Source organism: Mobula hypostoma, chromosome 17 (genome assembly GCF_963921235.1).
Source record: "Mobula hypostoma chromosome 17, sMobHyp1.1, whole genome shotgun sequence".
Lineage (NCBI taxonomy): Eukaryota > Metazoa > Chordata > Chondrichthyes > Myliobatiformes > Myliobatidae > Mobula > Mobula hypostoma.
The window spans coordinates 28,101,452-28,127,098 of NC_086113.1; the positions used below are offsets into that span (position 1 = coordinate 28,101,452).

At 38.9% G+C, this 25,647-nt stretch overlaps 1 long non-coding RNA gene across 2 annotated transcripts; it reads left to right on the forward strand.

Moving 5' to 3' along the window:
• Nucleotides 1-2,695: 2,695 nt before the first annotated feature.
• LOC134357706 (uncharacterized) lies at nt 2,696-25,647 on the forward strand. Of its 2 annotated transcripts, XR_010020708.1 has the most exons (4): nt 2,696-2,861; nt 19,960-20,096; nt 23,757-23,823; nt 25,188-25,647. It is a non-coding gene; the product is annotated as an uncharacterized LOC134357706 (long non-coding RNA). The 2 variants fall into 2 exon arrangements; XR_010020707.1 differs by lacking the exons at nt 23,757-23,823; nt 25,188-25,647 and adding an exon at nt 23,890-24,185.

Consider the following 25,647-nt stretch of genomic DNA (forward strand, 5'->3'; position numbering starts at 1 on the left):
TATCATTTTGCTACAATGTGCAACAGGAAATTGACTTTTTATTCTGGAGTGGAAATCGATATTGAACATTTCTAGTTTGTTTTGCAATGCTCTTCAAAGTCAAGAGGCCACTCCTAGGCATAATTCATACTTGTGACCATGACATGATTGCTTAAGGTCCTCTGCAAGGAAGCTTGGGCATGTTATCATGGTAGCAATTATCAGTGGTTACTCAAGACAACATTTCCTTCTCGACGTGTTGCTAGACTGCCACCTAAGTGAATTGTTCATCTTCACTCCTTGTAACACAGGCACTTGCCACTTCCATTAGCATAGGCACCCTTTCCCTATCATTATTATCCATTTCCTTGTTCAACTCTGGCTCCCAGGCCCCAAATCAGTGACGTGCCTTCCCCTTTACCTCACAATTGTCTTTCCTCAAACTTCTAGGTTTGCTTGTTTATTTTTGATTGATTGTCACTTCCATTCCTCATTGTCCACTTGTTGAAATTATGTGTCCATTATTTCTTTCCCCTGATTGCTCCCTACCCTCATGCCCCTCTCTGATTATCTAATCCATAGGCCTTCAATGCTTGATAAAGTCACAGCCTTAACTACTGATGAGTTCCACTCCCCTTACCAACGTCTTAAACAACTTTCACATAACATTCCAACTCCTGTACTCAATACTCTGATATATGAAGGCCAATGTGTCAAAAGTTTTCTTTTCTTATCTACCTGTGATGCTACGTCCAATGAATTATGTATCTATATCCCCAGGTCCCTTTGTTCTACCACACTCCTCAGTAACCTGCAATCCACTGTGTAAGTCCTAGCCTAGTTTGTTGTCCCAAAGGGCAATAACTCACACTGTCTGAAAAAAATTCAATCTGTCATTTTCAGCTGTTCTAGATCCTACTGCAAGCTTTAACTGCCTTCCTTGGTGGAAAAAATATCAAAATGATTGAAAGAGTACAGAGAAAATTTTCAAGGATTTTGCCAGGAACTGATTTGTAGGGAAAGGTTGAATAGGTTAGGAATTTTTCCCTCATAGTGCAGGAAAATGAGGTGAAATTTGATGCAGATGTCCAAAATTATGAGGGTTATAGATGTATAAAGTGCAAGCAGGCTTTATCAACTGATGATGGATGACAGAAGAACTAGAGGCTATAGGTTAAAGGTGAAAATTGAAATGTTTGGGGAGCCAAAAGGTAAACTTCAATCCAAGGGTGGTGCGAATGTTGAACAAACTGCCAATGGAAGTGGTTGATGCTGGTTTGATTGCAGAATTTTAAAGTCATTTCTATAAGTGCTTGGATGGGAGGGCTAGGGTTCAAGTTCGGCTCAATAGGACTAGGCAGAATAAAAGTTTGGCATGGAGGAGGTGGACATAAAAGCCTATTTCTATGCTGCAGTGCTCTAAGATTCTACGACCATTGGCCATAATGGAATAGAATAGCACATTCACTCATTGGAAGTGCAGAATTCTCCTTATTGTGCCTAGACTCCTGGGCTTCAAGAAATTTATAATGGAAATTTATAACCCTTATTGATGTTTTATTTCTCTGCCCATCTACAGCCACTCCACTCCCCCACCCAACCGCCGCCAACCTTTGGGCATATTTGAACTTCAAACCAATAGAATTTGTACACACTCCTCCGAAACCTATATACATATTTCAGAGGGCGAAAATGAGTGTGTGTTACATATAATGTCAGATTTTCTCAAAATGTAATTTATTTATGAAAGCCTTCAAATGACAATTCTGTCTTTGCTGTCAGTTTACTGCATATGATCTTCTATTATTTTAGTCTGGGAAGCCAGCTTCTGACACTCCTTGCTTCCGAGATGCTCAAAATATTGACGTGAATTATCTCTTAGCCTGTGGTACTTTACATTGATTGCACAGACTCTCAATCTGGTCTGATGGAGAGATGGCTCATATTTTTAATTATTGATGCCAGGAATAATACTTTGAGGTATCATTTTGGATACTTGATCTGTCATTATTTCAAAATGAGTCACTGATTGCATATGCTCATGCATTTTAGGAGTAAAAGGATATGAAGAAAAGTGTTATAATTTATTCCATGGCCCTGAAGTACCCTTGACAATGATCGTACTCTCACTGTGCAGTTGTGTTTTCATTACTGACACGACTTCAATTCGAATGCCCTGTTGTATTTGCAGAGCACTGGTTAAGGAGTGTCTGTTAGCTTCAGAGTTATGCTAATAATCCAGAAGTTTGACTAATTATCTCCAGATACAAATCTATATCCCATCTTGCCAACTGGGGTGTTTAAATTCAATTAATTAACTAAATAACTGTGGAACTTAAAATAATAGCCACCTTAACTGATAATAACTTAGCTGGATAGGTATAAAATAAAATTTGTTTCTGTTAATTGTTCATGGCCTTTGGATAAGATAATCTGCAGTGTCTACCAAAAGTACATATCGAACTCCAGGCCAAAGGCAATGGCCTTGTAAACCGTTTAGTTTCAACACAATTCAAGATTCAAGGTTGTTTCAAGCCATTTCCAGTACACAAGTATAAAGGAGAACAAAATATTTGTCACTCTGGATCCAAAGCGGCACAAAAAAACACAATAATATCAAAATGTTTATATAAATACAAAAGATAGCTTATACACGTAGATTGATTATCTGTTCATAACGTGACACGAGGCACAGGAGAGGCTCTACATAAAGCGACTCTGACAGGAAATGATAAAGTAGCGGAAGCTGGGAGTTAGTGGGTGAAGGTGACGTTCAGCCTCACTGTGTGAAGAAGGTAATTGTTTTTGAGTCTGCTGGTCCAAACGTGGATGCTGCGTAGCCTCCTTCCTGATGGGAGAGGGACAAAGGATCCATGAGCAAGGTGGGTGTGATCTTTCATGATGTTGCTGGCCCTATTCTGGCTCCTTTTCATATATACGTGCTCGATGACGGGTAGGTTGATGCTGGTGATGCGTTGGGCAGTTTTGACTTCCTGTTGCAGACACCGTGCAGTTTATGTACCATGCAGTGATGCAGCAGTAAGAATGCTCTCTACTGTGCATCTGCAGAGTATAGATGAGCATAGGGATGTGCATTTAGGGATAGACCTAATGATAATGATTTTATAAATAATAGTAGAGAAAATACCTATGGGTGGTAGAGGTGTAGCAGCGTAGTGTTCATTACAAGCCTAAGGAGGCCTTAATTAATAATCTAATAAACACAGACTGCCGTTTATGTGACTTGAGCCAACAAATCTTTTTCAATCCCATTATGACAGTGAATTTTAATCATTTTCAAACATAATTAATGATAAAAATAGTTGAATAAAGCATATCATAGCCTTATTAATAAAAGTGGCGTAAAGGGCAGCTGGTTCACTCATGCCTCTTTTTGGAGAGGAAGTAAACCATTTTTATCTGGCCAGATTACATGTGACTCCTGCGCCAGATTTAAGGTCCTTAACAGTGTTGATGAGCAGAGGGATCTTGGAGTCCAAGTTCATAGTTCCCCGAAAGTGTCTACGCAGGTTGATAGGGTGGTTAAGAAGGCATATGGCACGCTTGCCTTTATTAGTCAACGCAGTGAGTTTAAAAATCAGGAAGTTATGTTGTAACTTTTTGTAACGCAAGTTAGGCCACATCTGGAGTATCCCGTACTATTCTGGTCACCCCATTATAGGAAGGATGTTGAGGCTTTGGAGAGGTTGCAGGAGAGGTTTACCAGGATGTTGCCTGGATTAGAGGACATGTGCTATAATGAGAGATTGGACAAAATTGGGTTGTTTTGTCTGGAGCGATAGCGGCTGAGAGGTGATTTGATAGATGTTTATATGATTATTAGAGGCACAGATAGAGAAGACAGAAAGTATCTTTCTTCCATAGTTCAAATGCCTAATACTAGAGGACATGTATATAAAGTGAGAGAGGATAATTTGGTAGGAGTGGTGAGGTGGTATGTATTTTACACAGACAGGTGAGCACTTGAAATGCACTGCCTGGGGTGATGGTAGAAGTAAAAGCATTAGGGACTTTTAAGAGATGTTTAAATAAGTAAATGAATGAGAGGAAAATCGAAGGATATGGACATTGTGCAGGCAAAAGAGATTAGTCTTGATGACCATTTGATTACTAATTTAATTAGCTCAGCACAATACAGTGGGTCAAAGGGCCTGTTCCTGTTTTGTGTTCTAATCTTTGTGTCCACCCAATCAAATTAAGCAGGCACAAATGAAGACTAACTTGCATCAGTTCCAGAAAAAGAGGCATTGTGATATTACAAATTCTATATTAGTATAATTGGCAAGGGCATAACTGACTGCTCTTGAGAAAATGTTGGTTACCCTCTAAGGCTTAAATTGATATGGACAATGAGTGTTGGTTCTTCGAATAACACCATCTCCAGCAAATGAATATTATAATGTATTTACTGTGAGTGTGTTCAGTTGTTGTACTGTGTTCATTGTACATCAAAGGAAAAGATATGGCTTTACCTCATTTACAAAGCAAGTATCTATTTGTGAGGGTCCCATTCAACAAAAAGGCTGATGGGAAGAAAATCTCTTCTGTCCATTAGAGAACCAAAAAGAAAATGAATAAAATTAAGCAGCTTCAATCATCAGCTTAGGGTAATTGAATGCAAAACATTTCTTTGATAAGATATAAACAAGTTTGTATGTTACTTTTCAAGTGTGGTGAGTATCCTCTGGGTGCTCTGGTTTCTTCCCACATTCCATATATGTACTAGTTAATAGCTCAATTGGTCATTGTAAATTGTGCTGTGATCAGTCTAGGGTTAAAAGGCTGGGTTTTGGGGTCACACAGCTCAGTGGCATAGGAGGGTCTGTTCTGCACTGCATCTCTAAATAAATGAGTGGAACCACAGTCTGATATTCTGACCTCTAAAAGGTTGTGAATGCTAGAATATAATTAGACATTACAAGGTTGGGATAGATAACATAAGTATATCAAAAAGATTTTGAGGAAAGGTGGTAAATGAAAACGAATAAAAGTCAACATCCAAGTGAATGGTAGACCACCTGCATAAGATTACTCTGCAGAATGGTAATTTGCTTCCTTTATATCTGATTACTGCCTTTTGACAAATGATGTTCTAGTAGTAATGCGTTATGACTGCTGATCTTAACTCCTGAAGTTGGTTTAGTTCCTACAAATTTAAATACTGGCTGTGGTTTGATTGGTGGTTTTCTGGCTATAGATGCAATTCTGGATTTAAGCTACTCAAAGCTTGAGCACAAAATTCAAGTCTGACACTTCTGTCGCTGCATGGTCAGATTTGCTGCCTTTGGACAATAGATTTTTATTATCTTGCTCAACATTGCTGAAACAGGTTAACTAGCAAGCATCCAAATATTTGTGGGAGCTTGATGTGTGCAACTACCTGTCAAAAGTACTTTATTGTCTGTAAAAGTAAGATGCTTTAATAGCCAATCCTGCTTAAACTGGGACTGTCCAAAAGTTAAAACAGCTAACGTTTTAAATGAAACCATTGCTGCAGGTCAGTAGGAGCAAGAAATTTTCATCTGCCCAACCTCCCACTCTGTGGAAGGAAATGGACAATCAATGTTTGGGTAATGACTCTTTATCTCAGCTGAAAGACAGAGGGGATGTAATTAGTATAAAAAAGAGTGAAAGGCTAGCAAGTGATATGATCTAAGCAAAGAGCGTTTATAGACAGATAGAGGAGGGGAGTGCAAATAACAATAGCAATAGATTGATGGAGGCAACAAAGAGTAATTTACACAGAGAGCAGCGGGTGTCTGGAGTGCACTGCCAGGGGTAGTGGTGGAAGTAAATAGGGCAACAACATTTAAGATGCATTTTATGAGACCCATGAACAGGCAGGAGATAGAGGTATATATGCCATATGCAGGACGATGAGATAAGTTTAAATTAACATTATAGTCAGCCTAGACATTGTGTGCTGAGGGGTCTGTTCCTGTTGTAGTGTTCCATTTTCTATGTGTAAAAGAACTTCCAAAAGGTTTCTGATTAATATTACAAACTTGGAATACCTCTGATAAATATTTACAAACTCAGACTCCCATGTGTTAAGGTTAAAAGATAGGGATGAATGTGTAAATTATTGTAGGGAAATGATAAAGGATTTGTCAGAGGAAGTATTATTGATATGTTATATTATTACATCATACATCTGGAGCATTTGAGTGAAAATGACCTTATTTTTAAACCCAGAGAGTTTGAAACATACATATTAGCAGAATGAAATATCAGGAATATACAAAATTGATGGCACTTTTCAAAAGACTAAATTAGACCTGAACACCAGAGAAGTGGTATACTTCAGGTATATTAATTATCTGCAATTAACTTGGAGACCTCCCTGAGAATGAGAATATGGAAAGTTCAAATGAAAATTATAATTTTTTTCCTATTTACAACAAGAACAATGGGGGGGCACAGTTGTGTAGTGATTAGCACAAACTTTTACAGCGCCAGAAATTAGGTTTTGATTCCCACTGCTGTCTGTAAGGAGTCTACATATTCCCCCTATGACTGTGTGAATTTCATCCACTTCCTCCAATTTCCTCCCACATTTGAAAGACATACAGATTAGTAAGTTCTGGGTATGATATATTGGAGCTGGAAGCCTGGCGAAACTTGTGGGCCCCAGGCACATCTGCGGACCATGTTGGTCGTTGATGCAAATGATACTTTTCACTTTATGTTTACTTGTGACAAACAAAACTAATAATATCACAAACACGAGAAAATCTGCAGATGCTGGAAATCTAAACAAAGCACACAAAGTGCTGGAGGAACTCAGCAGGCCAGGCAGCATCTATGGGAAAGAGTAAACAGTCGACTTTTCGGACTGAGACCCTTCAACAAGACTGGAGAAAAAGATGAGAAGTTAGAGTAAAAAGGTGGGTGTAGTGGAGGAAGAAGTACAAGGTTGTCGGTGATAGGTGATTAAACTGTTATATCATTCCCCTGTAGCCTCGGTTCGTACTAACTCTTTAAACTCACCTTTTTTTCCTCTCTTTCGTGGTACTCGACAAGGCTGTCCTCTTAGTCCCCTATTATTTGATATTGCATTAGAACCTCTTGCAATTGCTATTTGAGAATCTTCAAATATTACTGGGATAACTCGGGGATTAAAGTCCCATAAGTTATCACTCTATGCTGATGATTTGCTTTTATATATTTCTAATCCTGAGAAATCCATTCCTGCTGTTTTAGAGTTATTAGCACAATTTGGTCTTTTCTCAGGTTATAAATTAAATCTTAGTAAGAGTGAACTTTTTCCGATTAATAAACATCTTCCCTTATATTATAAATTTCCATTTAAATTGATTAATAATTACTTTTCATATCTTGGGATTAAAATTACTTGTAAATACAAAGATTTATTTAAGACTAACTTTTTACCATTAATAGACCATATTACTCAACTTTCATCTAAATGGTTTCCCTTATATTTAACTTTGATTGGTCGTATTAATGCAGTTAAGATGTTTTTTTTGCCAAAATTTTTATATGTGTTTCAGGCATTACCAATTTTCGTTCCAAAATCTTTTTTTGATAAAGTTGACTCTAAAATTTCTTCATTTATTTGGCAGAATAAGAATCCGAGACTGGGTAAAATACATTTACAGAAAGCTAAGAGAGATGGAGGTTTAGCATTACCTAACTTTAGATTCTATTATTGGGCTATTAATATTCGACATATGAAATTTTGGTTACTTGACCAGGATATACTATCTATTCCTAAATGGGTAGCATTGGAATTACAATCTGTTCAGGGTTATACACTTGGTTCTATTTTAGGCTCCTCTCTCCCTTTTGATTCAAAACGTCTTAAGCAGGTCTCTAACCCGATAGTTAAATATGCTTTGCGCATTTGGTTTCAATTCAGAAAATTTTTTGATCTTAATCAATTCGGGTTAGCGATTCCTATTTTAGGTAACATATTTTTTCCTCCCTCTTTTACGGATCGCGCTTTTCAAACTTGGAAGACTAAGGGTATTTTACGGTTTTTGGATTTATTTTTAGATGGTTCCCTTATGTCTTTTGAACAATTATCTAATAAATATAACTTATCAAGAATACATTTTTTTAGATATTTACAAGTTAGAAATTTCCTAAGTACTATACTTTCTTCCTTTCCAATGCTTCCTCCTACATATATTTTAGATTCGATAATTAACCTTAATCCATGTCAGAAAGGTGCATCGGCTATGATTTATAATATTATTATGAAACTTAGGAAAGCTCCATTTGATAAGATTAGGGTAGATTGGGAACAGGAATTGGGGCTTACCATTTCTGTGGATGATTGGGGGCAGATTTTACAATTAGTTAGTACTTCCTCTATTTGTGCTAAACATTCCCTAATTCAATTTAAAGTGGTTCATAGAGCACATATGTCCAAAGATAAGTTAGCGCGTTTTTACTCGCATATTAATCCTTTCTGTGATAGATGTTCGGGGCAGATAGCCTCTTTAACTCATATGTTTTGGTCTTGCCCTACTTTGGAAACTTCTTGGAGAGATATTTTCAATATTATTTCTAAGGTATTAAATATAGATATCTCTCCTCACCCTATTACTGCTATCTTTGGACTACCTAAAATTTCTAGTAATCTTTCCCCTTCAGCCCGTAGAATGATTGCATTTCTTACTTTAATGGCGAAAAGATGTATTTTACAACATTGGAAAGAGCTTAATGCTCCAACTACCTTTTTTTGGTTTTCTCAGACGATTTTATGTTTGAATTTGGAGAAAATTAGAAGTAACCTTTATGATTCTTCATTTAAATTTGAACAGATTTGGGGACCTTTTATTCGATATTTTCATTTAATGTAATATTTACCCTTATTGTTTTTTTTTCACTGTTTTTAATGGAGGTCGGGATTGAGGACGTCATTTTAAGTTTAACTTTGTTTGGTTTCAAGTTAGCCCATTGCTTTGCTTTGCTTTTAGTTAGCTGCACGTTGGGTTTTTTTTGGGGGTTTTTTTTTCTTTTTTTTTCCATTGATATATATAAAATTTAGTATACTATTATGTTATCTTGGTTTCTTATGTTTAAATTACATTGTTTGTAGTATTTTTTTTGGTATTGATATCTTTTGGAATTTTATTATACTTTAACATTGTATTAATGTTTATATGGCTTACCTTTTTTGTATACTTACTCAATAAAAAGATTTAAAAAGAAAGAAAGATAGGTGAAATCAGGAGTGGGGAGGGGGTGCAGTAAGAGCTGGGAAGTTGATTGGTGAAAGAGATAAGGGGCTGGAGGTGGGGAATCTGATAGGAGAGGGTAGACTATGGAAGAAAGGGAAAGAGCAAGAGAAGCAATAGAGGGAAGAGAAGGGCAGGTAAAGAGATAAGGTGTGAGAGAGAAACAGGAATGGGTAATAGTGAAGGAGAGTTGGGGGGGGGCAATTACTGGAAGATTGAGAAATCAATTTTCATGTCATCAGGTTGGAGGCTACTCAGGTGGAATATAAGCTGTTTCTCCTCCAACCTGAGTGTGGCCTTGTCACAGCAGTAGAGGAGGCCATGGACTGACATGTCGGAATGGGAATGAGAAGTAGAATTGAAATGGGTGGCCACTGTGAGATCCTGCTTTTTCTGGCAGATAGAGCATAGGTGCTCAGTGAAGCAGTCTCCCAGTCTACAAAGAGTCTCGCCATTATACAAGAGGCTACACCAAGAGTGCCGGAGACAGCAGATAACACCAACAGACACACAGGTGACTTATTGCCTCATTTGGAAGAACTGTTTGGGGCCCTGAATGGTAATGAGGGAGGGGGAGCAGGGGCAGATGTGGCACTATTCCGTTTGCAAGGATAAGTCCCAGAAGGGAGATCAGTGGGGAGGGACAAGTGGAGTCACATAGGGAGCAATCGTTCAGAAAGTAGAAAGAAAGGGTGAGGGAAATAAACAAGAGAAAATCTGCCGGTGCTGGAAATCCAAGCAACACGCACAAAATGTTGGTGGAATACAGTAGGCCAGGCACAAGCATCTATAGTAAAGAGTCAACAGTCGACATTTTGGGCCGAGACCCTTCATCATGAGGGAAAGATGTGCTTGGTGGTGGAATCCCACTGGAGATGATGGAAGTTATGGAGAACTATGTGCTGAATGCAGAGGTTAGTGGGGTTGTAGGTGAGGCCGAGGAAACCTATCCCTGGTGTGGTGGCGTGAAAATGGGGTGAGGGTAGACGAGCACGAAATGGAAGAGATGCAGATGAGGGCAGCATTGATGGTGGAGGAAGGAAAGTCCCTTTCTTTAAAGAACGAGGGCATCACATTAGTTCTGGAATGAAAAACCTCATCCTGAGAGCAGATAATCAATATTTCCATACCATAGGAAATGTGCATCACCAGAAAGACTGTTTTTCAGAAAAGTGCTTAAGTAACGATCCTAAGCAACATACACAAAATGCTGGAGGACCTCGGCTGGTCAGGCAGCATCCATAGAAATGAATAAACAGTGGATATTTTGGGCCGAGACCCTTCATCAGGACAATATATCTGCTCTTCAACAGAGTTCCTTTCTGGTGAATAGAACTATTCAAAGAAAAATATAATGCTCCTCTTGATTAGAGTCAGTTATCAAAGATGTGATAACAGCACACTTGGAAAGCGGTGAAATCATCGGACAAAGTCAGCATGGATTTGTGAAAGGAAATCATGTCTGACGAATCTCATAGAATTTTTTGAGGATGTAACTAGTAGAGTGGATATGGGAGAACCAGTGAATGTGGTATATTTGGATTTTCAAAAGGCTTTTGACAAGGTCCCACACAGGAGATTAGTGTGCAAACTTAAAGCACACGGTATTGGGGGTAAGGTATTGATGTGGATAGAGAATTGGTTGGCAGACAGGAAGCAAAGCGTGGGAATAAACAGGACATTTTCAGAATTTCAGAATGGCAGGCAGTGACTAGTGGGGTACCGCAAAGCTCAGTGCTGGGACCCCAGTTGTTTACAATATATATTAATGACTTAGATGAGGGAATTAAATGCAGCATCTCCAAGTTTGCGGATGACACGAAGCTGGGCGGCAGTGTTAGCTGTGAGGAGGATGCTAAGAGGATGCAGGGTGATTTGGATAGGTTAGGTGAGTGGGCAAATTCATGGCAGATGCAATTTAATGTGGATAAATGAGAGGTTATCCACTTTGGTAGCAAAAATAGGAAAACAGATTATTATCTGAATGGTGGCCGATTAGGAAAAGGGGAGGTGCAACGAGACCTGGGTGTCATTATACACCAGTCATTGAAAGTGGGCATGCAGGTACAGCAGGCGGTGAAAAAGGCGAATGGTATGCTGGCATTCATAGCAAAAGGATTCGAGTACAGGAGCAGGGAGGTACTACTGCAGTTGTACAAGGCCTTGGTGAGACCACACCTGGAGTATTGTGTGCAGTTTTGGTCCCCTAATCTGAGGAAAGACATCCTTGCCATAGAGGGAGTACAAAGAAGGTTCACCAGATTGATTCCTGGGATGGCAGGGCTTTCATATGATGAAAGATTGGATCGACTAGGCTTATGCTCATTGGAATTTAGAAGATTGAGGGGGGATCTTATTGAAACATATAAAATCTTAAAGGGATTGGACCGGCTAGATGCAGGAAGATTGTTTCCAATGTTGGGGAAGTCCAGAATGAGGGTTCACAGTTTAAGGATAAAGGGGAAGCCTTTTAGGACCGAGATTAGGAAAAAATTCTTCACACAGAGAGTGGTGAATCTGTGGAATTTTCTGCCACAGGAAACAGTTGAGGCCAGTTCATTGGCTATATTTAAGAGGGAGTTAGATATGGCCCTTGTGGCTAAAGGGATCAGAGGGTATGGGGAGAAGGCTGGTACAGGGTTCTGAGTTGGATGATCAGCCATGATCGTACTGAATGGCAGTGCTGGCTTGAAGGGCCGAATGGCCTACTCCTGCACATATTTTCTATGTTTCTATGATTAACCTGGTCTAAATGTCTACCTCTTCCAACATCACAGAGACTATGGCAGATTTTGTGAGGGTCTGAGGTTAAGAAATGCACTTCATAATTTTTTTGTTTTCTTTTTCATATGCATTGACAAGTGTTCATACTTATTTATTTTCCTTCTCTTTTGATCTGTATTTCTAGAATTTATGACATGCCTCCAGCATCATAGACTGTGTTTTCCAGAGAAAAGGTATGCAAATTATAACAACACACACAAAATGCTGGAGGAACTCAGCAGGCCAGGCAGCATCTATGGAAAAGCGTACAGTTGACATTTTGGAGCGAGGCCCGTCCATTTAAACGGGTTGTTAGGAAACGAGTTACTAGTGTCACCCAGTTCGGAGTGAAAGTCACTGAAGCAGGTCGATAGTTCACAGACTTTAATGCGAACAGTGTTAAAAGTAAAATAAAACAATCAACGCTAGGTCAAACAAGGCTGTTAACTAAAACTCTCAAATGGAAAATGAAGCCTACACTGCAGCTGAAAAGAATAACTATGAATAAAACGAATACTGCTGGTCTTCAGAGTCAGTTGACTCAACTGTCCAGTTTCTCAGGCAAGGTGGAATGCAAGCAGGCAGTGAAGTGTTGCTCTGTCCAAGTCTCGACATATACTACGACGGAGTGAATGGAGTTAAGTATATCACAATGAAATAATAATTAGCTGGCACATGCATATTCACGAGCACAATTGCCAAATCTGATGCGCCGCCGAATCTGTGGTTATGACAGGGCCCCCCTCTCTGGGCGCAGCACCTGAGGTGCCACAGACCTGTGTCCGCTGAAAGCCCTGGATGAGGGACGTGTCTAAGATGTCCTTCAGTGATGCTGGTAGGTAAGTGCCATGGTGTGCTCTGCCACTATCGGAGCCAAAGACTTCCATGTAGAGACAGAAACAAGAGCTTACACTCAGGTAGTTCGACCAAGTGACACCGTGAGACGAATCATTCTCAAAATAAAGACCCTCTAATTGCAGCTAATCGGGCATCTGCTTCAACAATAAAACTAACACTGAATCCCTGAGCCTATCAAAATAAGCTTGACAAACTTAAACAGAAAGCACCAGGAAATCACATTACAAAGAGCGAGTTACTCGAGAGAGATACAAGGAACTCTTAAACCATTAATAACTGTTGTTAAGTAATGATTAAGCAATTCAGGTGCTCTATAAACCTCACAGCACAATGCTGTCTGATGCCCTGCACAGGCCTGAAGAAGTCACTCGGGGAGCCCCCCCTTCCTATAGCTGGCACCTGATGGCCCAGGAAGACCTGGAAACTCGAGAGACCTGGGGAATTTGAGATGGAGCAATGGGGATCATGAGAGGCAGGGAGACTCGGGGATCCAGAGAGACTGAGAAACCAGGAAATCCTGAGAGACCTGGGAACCCCAACAGACTGAGATCGAGAAACCTCAGGCAGGGCCGAGACAGAGGCTTTGGTGTCCTCGAGATGGGGAGGACATTGAAAAACCCTAAACACATTGAATAAACCTTGGAAACATTTGGAAAAATAAAAACTTTGGGAACATAGAGGAAATTCCTCGAGAAACCTGGAAAACATGAAACTTGAAACCTAGAGAAGGAACCTTTTCAAATCTTGATCACAGTGTTTTATCTTTCACAATTTTTTCCAGAGGCAATTAGGATATACTCTCAATTTTACAGATCAAAACAGCACAGACAGGTTTCTTTCATTGTTAAGCTAGCTGGTTCTTTGTAGAGCTGTTTAATTTGCTACATGAAAGTTCAATTTTCCCAGTCAAGAGGTTAAAAATACTCTTGGTAGGGTTACTTGTGTATTTGCACACTTCAGCCAGGGATCAGTTTTTGGAGTAGGGCTCTTCCGGAATTTACACTATTGACTTGAATGATGATTTGCTGAATCAATTGATAAGCTTGCTTGAAGCACTTATTTGTTATGCGGATCTGAGTCACGGGACCATAAAGCTGGGAACCTGGGTACTTGTGACTTGAAAAGCTTGGAATGGATACCGAAGAAACTCAATGTAGATGAGAGAAGCTCAGTATGTAGACTTGGGACTCTCGGAATGTAGAGTCAGGACATGCACTGAGAATAAAAGCACACTCTCCTCGAGCCACCAATGTCAAAATGTCGCTGTTCAAACTTTGCTGGGTCCATTACTTGGCAAGATCCTTCTGTTACGATGGAGACAGAAGCAAGAGTTTATACATATGAATTCCATGGAACATTGTTGTCTCCACGAATCACTCTGACCAAAGAATCTCATGGCCAAGGTCAGCTGCTCTCTCTCTGCTGGGTCCGTTTTTGTGTGGTTGAGACTTGCTGTTACCAGGTTCGGATATGGCCCAAGTGTGGAGTGAGAGACACTGAAGCAGTTCAATAGTTCACAGACTTTAATGCGAAGTGTTAAAGGGAAAAGAAAACAATAAACACTAGGCCAAATAGTGCCATTAATTAAACCTCTCAAATGGAAAATGAAGCCTACACTATGGCTGTAAAGAACAACTAAGAATAAAACAAATACCGCTAGTCTTCAGAGTCAGTTGACTTGACAGTCCAATTTCTCAGGCAAGGCGGAATGCAAGCAGGCAGCAAAGTGTTGCTGTGTCCAAATCTCGACAAGTACTATGACGGAATGAATGGAGTTAAATAGTATCACAATGAAATAATAATTAGCTGGCACATGCATATTCACAAGCGCTGCACTGCCGAATCTGTGGTTATGACAACTAGGATTGTTGGACTGTTGTCATATCACCATATTTGAACAAAAATACTAAAGATCAGAGATTCAAATAGAAATAGGGATGGAAAAGACCCTCATCATCTTGGCCAAGATCTCTTCTCACTTCTTCCATTGGGCAGGAGGTACAGAAGCTTTAGGTTCACACATCATCTGGAAGGACTTGGTCCCAGAGTTCCTATCCTGGTGTCTACCGACTCCTCAGTTAATAGTTAGTCTCCATAACATAAAAAAGATTTGGAACACCTAACAGATTAGGAAAATGGTCAAAGAAGTGGTGAATGCAATACAGTGTAGGGAAGTGTATGGGCATGCACTTTGGTAAAAGAAATAAAGAAGTTTTGGGCTACTGATCTAAGGAAGGATGTGCCAGAATAGGAGAGGCCCCTGAGTAGGTTCACAAGATTGATTCCAGGAATAAAAGGATTAAAATATGAGCATCCTGGCCACTCTGATCTGTGCGCTTTTGCTCGTAATTCACTGCCTAAGTCAAAGCTGCACAATTTTAGGTTTAATATCAACAGATTAATCATTACTCAATGAATTATCCATGTTAATTTCTGGTAATTTTAGGACTCAATCCAATGCAGTCATATGTATAAGGATTTGATTTTGTTCAGAATACATTTCATGTACTTAGTGGGGCTAGGCTTACTCCACCAATGAGATTTCTCCCGGTTGGTGGAGAGAAATAGAGTGTAAGGACAAATAAGTTCACTTCCATGTTCGATGGCGCTAATTCCTGGGGAGTAGCAGGGATCAAAACTAGGATCCCAAGTATTCATAATGTATTTATCAATGCTTTCAATGAACGGATCACAGGTAATGTATCCAAGGTTACTGATGAAAGTACCTGTCAGTGTGAGGATGGTGCAGCAAAGATTTGGAGTCTGAGGTGGGATACGGGAGGAAAGGTGGTGAGAGTATATGAAAGAGTAAAGAATTATGAATTATGGAAGAGTGAGTACATGGCAGCTGAAACAGTTAAGTAGAAATTTCACTTCAGTTGAACAACGATAGGAAAGCAAGTATTTTTAAATGGTGGGAGGATATTAAGAGTCGTGGGTTCCTTGTACACAAATCATTACAAGTTAAAATTGGGTGGCTACAAACAATTAATTTGGCTTTAACTGTAATAAACTTTGATGTTAAAAATGAATACCTCTTGCTCAATTATTTAGATATCGAGCCTGCAGCTGAAACATTGCGCTTGTGGAGAGCTCTCCCTAGAAAAGTGTATACACATGATCGTGAGAGTACTATTAAGGTTTGATGTGAGAGATTTATCCTTTGAAGTGAAATAAAGAAAGCCCCCTTGAGTTTAAAAGAAAGAAAACAGATTTGACTGATGCATACAAAATCCAGATGGGGCTCAGATGAGTGGTTGATTTTTTCCTTGGCTGTGGTGTCCGGAAACTGGGGTGACAGTTTCAAAGTCTGGGATGGCAAATCAGGACTAAGATGAGAAGAAATGTCTTCACCTAGTAAATAGTGAATTATTTTAAATCTTTATCCAGGAGGGTTGTAACTGTCCAATTTTCTGAAGAAAAAATCATGTTTGGCAAATTTTTTGATATTTAACTATCAAGGTGTGCAGGTTACTGCAATTAATTGCATTGAGGGAAAACAAATCAACCATGATCCTTTATTTAAATATATCACAGGCAGGAGGAGGTGCATGACGCTTGCTGCACCTATCTTTTACATTCTTCTCTCTGTTGTTAAGTGTCATTGCTGATTGTATTTTTGGAGTTAACGACTAGGAGGAGATCCCGATTCAATTCCAGTGAATTTGCAAGAGCACAACTCACTTAAAACTGCTGAATTAACACATACTTCTACTGATGTACAATTGATTCTGCCAGAGTAATAAACATCAGTAACACCTTGCAAGCAATTTCCTCCATCACTGCATGAAAACGCATCTTTTAAATCAATATAATGAAGGCATCAAAAGCAAAGGACACTTTGATACAAACACACATTAATTTTATTTGTATTTTAACAACTTGCTAATTAGAAAAATAAATGGTTTACTCTATTTTATTAATTTAAGGGTTATCCATCATGTTATCAAATGTGTCTTGGGTCTTTCAGTAAAGTAAAGAGAAATTTATAAATTCAGTATTTTGCTTACATGCTGGAGGGAATAGTCTTATTCAGCACCATTGATTTCCAAGATTTTGATCCGGGATACATGAAGGAAGCTGTTCACTTTTTAAGTATGCATTTGCTGCATCAGAATTTGGTTTAATCCCATTCTATTTTGTCTGTTGATTTTTTTTAATTAGAATTAGAGCCATAGAAAAGTACAGCACAGAAACAAGCCCTTCAGTCAATCTAGTCTGTGCCTAAATGTAGGATTACTCCTACACGTGTATGCCATTTAAAAATATTAACCATTATTCTGTGTTTTCCAAGGAAGTGTAAAGGTAATTTAAAGGAAAGTTTAAAGATAATTTGACAAACTATTTGTTGTAAAGTTGGCAACAAGTTCTCAGTGTTAAGTGCTCTTCCTGATGAAAGGGTTGCCTAGATCCAAAATAAGCAAGGCAATGATAACTGGTACCTTTTGAAAGTGAAAAAGAAGCCTAATTACTTGATTAAGATCCAAAGCACGTTTGTTTCTTTTATTCATTCTAGGATAGAGATGTTGCTGATGAAGTCAGCAACTATTGGCCACCTATAATTGTCCTTGAGTTGTGTATTCTCTTGGTCATTTTCAAGAGCAATTATATGTGAACTCTGTGAGGTGAATTTGGAGCCACATGTAAGTCAAACGTTGTCAGGATGCTGATTTCTTTTGCTAGAAGATGAACTGAGTCATTTAGGTTTATAGAAAAATCCAACAATTTCATGGACAACAATGCAGATTCAGTTTTTTCTTTATTTTACACTATTTAATTAACTGCATTTGAATTTTCTGGTTATCATATGATTTAAACACAAGTCTTATGAAAACTAAACCAGTAATACAACTATTGATCTATTACCTACATAGATATGTCTGGCCAAAACTTTATAAAGATGTTACGAGCCTTCGTCTAGGAATAGAATTGGTTCAATTTCTTGAATTTAAGTCTCACACTTAAATGTAGTTTTGGCATTTCACTGCAAACCAAAGGAGAATTGCACTATTGAAGATACCATCTCATGGACAATGCATTTCATCAGTAGCCTTTAAGAATACATAAAAGATACCTTAAGGCAAGGGTGCTCGTCTCTGCATACTGGTCAATATTTTGATTTTAATAAACATCATTGAAACATGTCATCTCATCATTACCATACTATTTGCGGAAGTTGTTGTTTGCAGGCTAGTTGCTGTGATTCATAATTTAAACATTGTTTTTACCATTCAGCCATTTATTCTCCAATGCATTTGGTTGGTTGTAAAATGCTTTGGGGAAATCCTGAGGGACAAAAGTGTTATTTAAAATCATATTTTTCATATTTCTGGCTTCAGCAAAATCCAATATAGCTAAATAGATAGAAGGAATTTTAACAATGAGGGATTAGCAATGATGTGCCATCAATATCTGTCAGAATAACCTGGAAGCTACAGTAGGCTATGCTTCAGGACAGCTATATGACAAACGTGTAACATGCCAATTATTTTAGAGGAAATGTCAAAGTAGTAAACTGGAAAACTGCATTGATACACCCAGAATTTATGTTTAATTAATGCAGGTATTTCCATTTTTATTTTTACTTCAAGGTATAGAAAGAAATTAACATTGAAGGGTTTTGTAGTAAAATATAATATATTATAACAGTAATTAAATGAACGATGTGCTTTGTAACACTGGTATTTGAAAGGTTTAGCCAAGGTCTTTTGAAAACAGAAGTCAATATTAAGAATAACAGAAGAATTGAAAATCATTATTGATGGAAGAAAGCTAGTGATGTAATGTCAGTGTGATGTACTTAATTATCTGCTGTCGATGATGTTTTAAAAAGGTTTGATTCTGCGTTTGAGTCAAATGTAATTTTTGATTTGTTTCCACTGAGTGTTGCCAACATGCTAATTATTGCCCTTCTGTATAAGCCAATTGCCTAAAGCTCTACGGACCACTAGCTGATAACCACTTAATGATTCTCTAGCACCAATAATGGATGGTGGCCTTGTTCCTCCTGTCAACATACTTTAAGTTTAGTTGCTGAACTCCTCCGAGTTCTTTGGATGGGAAGATTTTGGGGAAGTAACAAAGCAGTGAACTCAAATGTGCAGAGTACTGCAGAATAATAAATAATAGGTTACTTTGTTACTCTTTCAATCTAAATGTTTCTCTCTGTGGACATAGAAATTCAGGCACTCACAGCAACTTGAATTTGTTGAGCATCACTAAAATGATGCTTTTCAGGACTACAGACTAAAATTGATACAGCACATACATAAGGAGATTGTAGAGCAAGTGCTTAAGAGAATTGTTAAATAGGTGTTATGGTGTTAAAGAAGGGGAGAAAGGCAGGAGGATTTAGAAACATAGAAACATAGATAACCTACGGCACAATACAGGCCCTTCTGTGCTGAACATGTACTTACTTTAAAAATTACCTAGGGTTACCCATAGCCCTCTATTTTTCTAAGCTCCGTGTACCTATCCAAGATTCTCTTAAAAGACCCTACTGTATCCGTCTCCACCACCACTGCCGGCAGCCTATTCTACGCTCTCACCATTCTCTGTGTAAAAATCTTACCACTGACATCTTCTCTGTACCTACTTCCAAGCACCTTAAAATTGTACCCTCTCGTGTTAGCTATTTCAGCCCTGGGATAAAGCCCCTGACTATCCACACGATTAATGCCTCTCATCATCTTATACACCTCTATCAGGTCATCTCTCATCCTCCATCGCTCCAAGGAGAAAAGGCCAAGTTCACTCAGCCTATTCTCATAAGGAATGCTCCCCAATCCAGGCAACATCCTTGTTAATCTCCTCTACACCCTTTCTATAGATTCCACATCCTTCTTGTGGTAATGAGACCAGAACTGAGCACAGTACTCTACGTGGGGTCTGACCAGGGTCCTACATAGCTGTTATATTACCTCTCAGCTCATGAACTCAATCCCACGGATGATGAAGACCAATACACTGTATACCTTATTAACCACACAGTCAACCTGCGCAGCAACTTTGAGTGTCCTTTAGCAAAGGAATCATGAGCTTAGGGCCAGCTCACGACACAGTTCTCTGTGATGATTGATTGTTTTGTCCATTGTATCCAATGATGACAGTTAATGTTGTGCATTCAAAGGTGGCTGTTGGATCGAAGCAACATGGACTTCCACGCTGAAGACACAGAAATTGTCCTGGATCTGGTAATGGAGTTATGGAGCTACAATGAAAATTGTGATAACCAAGTATGAATACAGGTCTTCTGAAGACATTATTGTAGGTGACATATTTGATCACTGCACAAAATTCAAGTAGATACTCAATCACAAGACTTTTCGACATTATTTTGACTTAACTCAGTTCATATTTTTGCCATGGTTTACACAATGAGATTGTTAAATAGAAGTGAATGCAAGTTTGAATTCCAACTTTTGATAGATGGAATTCGCACACAGTAATTTAGAAATTATTTAAGATGTGAGAAGTCCCTTTTCCACCTTGATGATTTCCAAATGAAGCTTTCAAAGCAAATGTGTAAACCAAGTGAAGTGGATATGTAACCGTTCTCTCTCCTTCTCAGTACCAAAAAGGGCTCATTGACCTGAGTTGTTAACTCCATTTCCCTTTTCATGGATGCTGCCTGATCTGCTAAGCGTGTTTGAATTTCAGATTTCCAGAATCCCTAATTATCATTTTAATTTCTGTTATGAAGAATTTTCAATTGGGAAATGTCCTGGAAAACCAAATAAATTTTCAACTTTTTCTTCGATTATTGTTTTTTTTACCAACCCTTGAGCAATACCTTCAAGATGTACTGTATATCAATTTTAAGGTCTTGAAATTTCAGGCGTAAGTGAGTTTTGTCTGTCTTTTATGTTGACATGTCAGACAAGTTAACATTTACTTGGCCTCTACACCAACATATCATTTACTGCATCTTCTGACATCTTCAATGCGACCCTACCACCAAACACATCTTTACTTCCCCTCCACTCCGCAGAAATTGCTCCCTCTGTTATTCTCTTGTTCATTTGTCCCTCCCCACTAATCTCCCTCCTGGCACTTATCATTCCAGGCATCAGAACTGCTACACCTGCCCATTCACCTCCTTCCCGATGTCCATTCAGGACCCTAAACAGTCCTTCCAGGTGAGGCAACCTATCTGTGAATTTGTTGGGGTTGTCTTCTGAATCCAGCCCTCCTAGTGCTGCCTCCTCCACATTGGTGAGATGCAATGTAGATTGGGGGATCACTTTGTCGGGCACTTCCACTCCATCCATAAAATGTGGAATGTCCCACTGGCCAATCATTTTAAACCCCCTCCCAATTCCCGTTTTGATATGTCAGTCCGTGGCCTCCTCTCCTGTCACAATGAGGCCACTGTTCGGTTGGAGGAAAAACACTTCAAATTCTGATAACTTTTTCCCCTCTCCCTTCCCTTCTCTTCAATTCCCCACTTTAGCCTCTTACCTCATCTCTTCCTAGTGCCTCTCCTCCTTCCCTTTCTCCCATGGTCTATTCTCCTCTCCTATCTGATTCTTTCTTCTCCCGCCTATTTTTTCCTACCTATCACCTCCTAGCTTCTTAATTCCCCCACATCACCTGTCTGCATCATCTACCTCCTTCTACGTCTTTCTTTCCACGCCCCCCCCCCCCGTCAACTTCTCACTTTGGCATCTTCCCCCTATCCCCCTACTGTACTTTCCATTCCTGATGTAGGGTCTCAGCACAAAAAGTCAACTGTTTATTCATTTCCATTGACCTCTTGAGGCCCTTTAGCATTTTGTGTGATTTATTCTGTGCCTTTTGTGGATTTCTCCAAGTGCATCAAAGGTTCATGGACCTCAAGATTTGCTTTGTGGTATTTTTTGCCATGTCCGTTTCACCCTTTTTTTTCTCATATATTCTGTTTGTCTTATATTATATTTGCTGAATTATTGTCTTAAGACCCTATAATGAGTAGAATGATTTTTTGACTTCATACTCCACTCTGCAATGATCAGCTTGACAAGAAAAAAAAACTGCATTTTGTTCACAAGCTCTGATTCACTGCCTTAATGGGCTACTTCATTATTTTTAAAACTAAGTGCTTGGCAAAATCATTACATGGCTGTTGTCTTATTGTTGGAGAGCATATGACCTTGCTGTACAAATGTAAGTTCACAAGTGTGGATGTTAACATAAACAGCAATAAAAGGACTTGGTTTACACTTCATTATCACATACAGAATAATGTCAAAGGCCAGCAAGTAATCACTCTGATAAACAGAGACTGTAACATGTTGTAAATCAGAGCTTTTATTCTATGCCTTCAATACGTGCAATAATTTCTAACAAGCTGAGTTTAGTAAAAATAACTATCCAAGTATACTGATAATAAATAAGACACGTTGTTGATCTTTTGTGGGCATTATCTCTTGTGGAGAATGTTCAAGGGTACTTTGAAATTGGTGTTGAAAATTCTTTAATGAGCGATCTCAGATTGAAATGGAAGATGAAAAGTTCTGCTTAAACTCTCTAATTTGGGAATAATATAAGAAAGAAAACATTGCTAATTAGCAACATGCACACAAAATGCTGGAGGAACTCAGCAAGTCAAGCAGCATCTATGGAATGAATACATATTTGGCGTTTTGGGCCAGGACTCTTCTTCAGGACTGGGAAGGAAGAGGGAAGATGCCAGAATAAAAAGGTGGGGGGTGGAAGGAGGCAAACTTGAAGGCGATAGGTGAACCCAGATGGGTAGGAAAGATGGAGGGCTAGAGAAAAAGGATAGGAGAGGAGGGTGGACCATAAAAGAATGGGAAAGATGAGGTGATCCAGAGGAAGATGATAGCAGGTGAGAAGAGGTAAAAAGAGGCCAGAAAGAGGAATAGAAGCAGAGGGGTGAGTTAAGGGAAAAAAATTACCAGAAGGAAAAATTAATATTCATACCATCAGGTTGGAGGCTACCCAGACAGTATATAAGGTATTGCTTCTCCATCATGAGGGCTACTGGGAAGCTTTGTTTTTGGCATATGGAGCAGAAGTACTCAACGAAGCAGTCCCCCAGTTTACGATGGTGAGGGCACATCTATGGTGAAGGAAGAGAAACCCCATTCTTTGATGAAAGGAGGACACTTTTGATGTCCTGGAAATGAAATCCACATCTGGGGAACAGATGTGGTGGAGACAAAAGAAATTAGATAAAGGAATAGTATTTTTACAGGAGACAGGGTACTAAGAGGCATAATCAAGGTAGTCCCTCATCTTTCCTACCCACCTGGCTCTCCCTATCACCTAGCTATCCTCTACCTTTTTATCTGGTATTTTAGTCAGAGGGTGGTGAATCTATGGAATTTGTTGCCACGGGCAGCAGTGGAGGCCAAGTCATTGGGTGTATTTAAGGCAGAGATTGATAGGTATCTGAGTAGCCAGGGCATCAAAGGTTATGGTGAGAAGGCGGGGGAGTGGGACTAAATAGGAGAATGGATCAGCTCATGATAAAATGGCAGAGCAGACTCGATGGGCCGAATGGCCTACTTCTGCTCCTTTGTTTTATGGTCTTTTGGTCTTTTCCTCCTTCCTCTCCAGTACTAAAGAAGGGTCTCAGCCTGAAACATCAGCTGTTTATGGATAGATGCTGCCTGACCTGCTGAATTCCTCCAGCATTTTGTGTGTGTGTTGCTTTGGGTTTCAGCATCTGCAGACTTTTTTGTGTTTACGAAGTGCTAATTAGTGCCGCATTTAACTTGGAATTCAAGAGGCAAGCATCATAATGCATTAGTGCCACGGCATGTTTTAAAGAGGAGATCTTGTAATAGTACAACTAAATTTCCAAGTAATTACAAATTATTACAGTTGGAGATATGAGATAGAATCTGTTGTTTAACATAATAGAAATATTTTACTAATAATTTTTTTGTATATAAGCTAATATCTGTGTTGTTCTTCCAGAAATTGTCAAGTTTATCTTGGTTCAATATCCATGGAAGCTCAAAATCTTTATTTTCAGTAAGATGCAGTTAAGTGTTTTTGCTTCCTTCACAATCTATGTAAAAGAGTCTTTTTCTGCAATTCCTATTTGTAGGCACTTCTCCAAAGGCATGAGGAAGGTTGAGCCTCAGTACAAGATTGATCATCAATGCTGGAATTAAGGACCTCATTCTAAGAATGCAGAAGTGCCATAGTTGCTGTAGTTTGGCAGTGGGACCAGAACCATACTGTTAAAACCATAAATTAATAAAATTATTTGGCTTCTTTTAAGATGGAGTGGGACCTATTTTCTTAAAATAATAGATTTTCCCACTTGTAGGAATGGCATTCTTGAAATGGAAAGGCTGCAGAGGAGATCTATCAAGATATTGCTTGGGATGAATTGTGTCAGTTTTGAAGAGACGCAAGTTTCTTGATGTCTTCCTTTTGAGTAAAGGATCCTGATGAGAGGTTCTCATAGATGTGCACAAAGTTATATGTGGCATAAAGTGGGAGATTAGTGGAAAATCTTTCTTCATAATGGAGACATTTAAAGCCAGAGAGCATAGAATTAAGGTAAGGAGTAAAGGAATTGGAGGAAAAATGACCGGAACATGTTGCTTGAGTAAGTGATCGATTCAGACAATCTCACAACATGTAACGATAAATGAGTTCATGAACAGTTGAGGCATAGAAGACCATGGTCTGACTGCTGGTAAAAAGGATCCAAATAAATGGGCACTTCATGGGTGTAATGGATGTGGTGGGTTTTGGGTCCACTTTTCTTTACTTCCCATTTTGATTGTCATGATAGTAACCTGATACTTAACACAAATCACATCTTAGTGTGTGCCTTTTCTCTCTGACTTAATTTTGTTCTCCGGCATCTTTCCATATTCCATGCTCACTCCTTGCCTTTGAAATTATGTTCTTTATTGCGCACTCAAGAATGATAAAGCTTTCTCTTTTTTTTTACACAGCTGTCAATTCACATGGGCTCATCACTTTTTGCACACTGGATTCCACTCCCCTGTGTCCAAGGGATGTTGGTTTAAATGCAATTTGTTGGTCACTGGTATGGTTACTGGAGGTCCAAGTGGACCATTATCAGGCAGTACTTTCTTCCACCTAAATATCTTGATATTCCTGAACCAAGCAGTTATGTAAAAATATTTTCAGTGCTTTTGACATTGTTACATTCCAGACACTTTTACCAGAGTATCCCTTTCCCTCCGCATGTGTGATGATTTTATGAACTACTTTGTCTTTGCATCAACCCTACCTTTTCAGCTGCCATTTGCTGCCTTTCCCCTAATGTTAGTGGTGACCATCAAACAGCCATTTTCACTAATTCTACTTTTCTTTTGCATTCCTATCAACTCATCCTATGATTCTTCTGCCATTCACTTGCAGGGTACTGGTGGTGCTTTATTGACTTTGATGAGATGGTGATGGCCATATTCCTGAACCAGAGTTGTCCATCTATGAACGTTACGAAGCTCTGAGGCAATGAAGGAATGGTGATGCATTTTCAAATTGGGATGGGGTATTACTTGAAGAGAGACTTGCAGATAGTACTATTCCTAGATACCTTGTTCATCTAGGTAGAAGGTTCTGCATGTAAGAAGAGATGCATAACAATACTTTGCAAATAAATGTGCCTATCCCTTGAATCTGTTTAAATCTACCATCCAATGATATTTCTCTTTACCAGGGTTTATAATTCAAACAAGATGATATTTCTTAGAATGTGGTTTATGCATAGAATATTATTAGTCCTGGTTATTTTCCAATTTGTTTCCAAGTAAAATTCGGGTGGTTACATGAATTCAATGAACAAAAGTAGACAAAGTTATAAGTTACACACACAAAA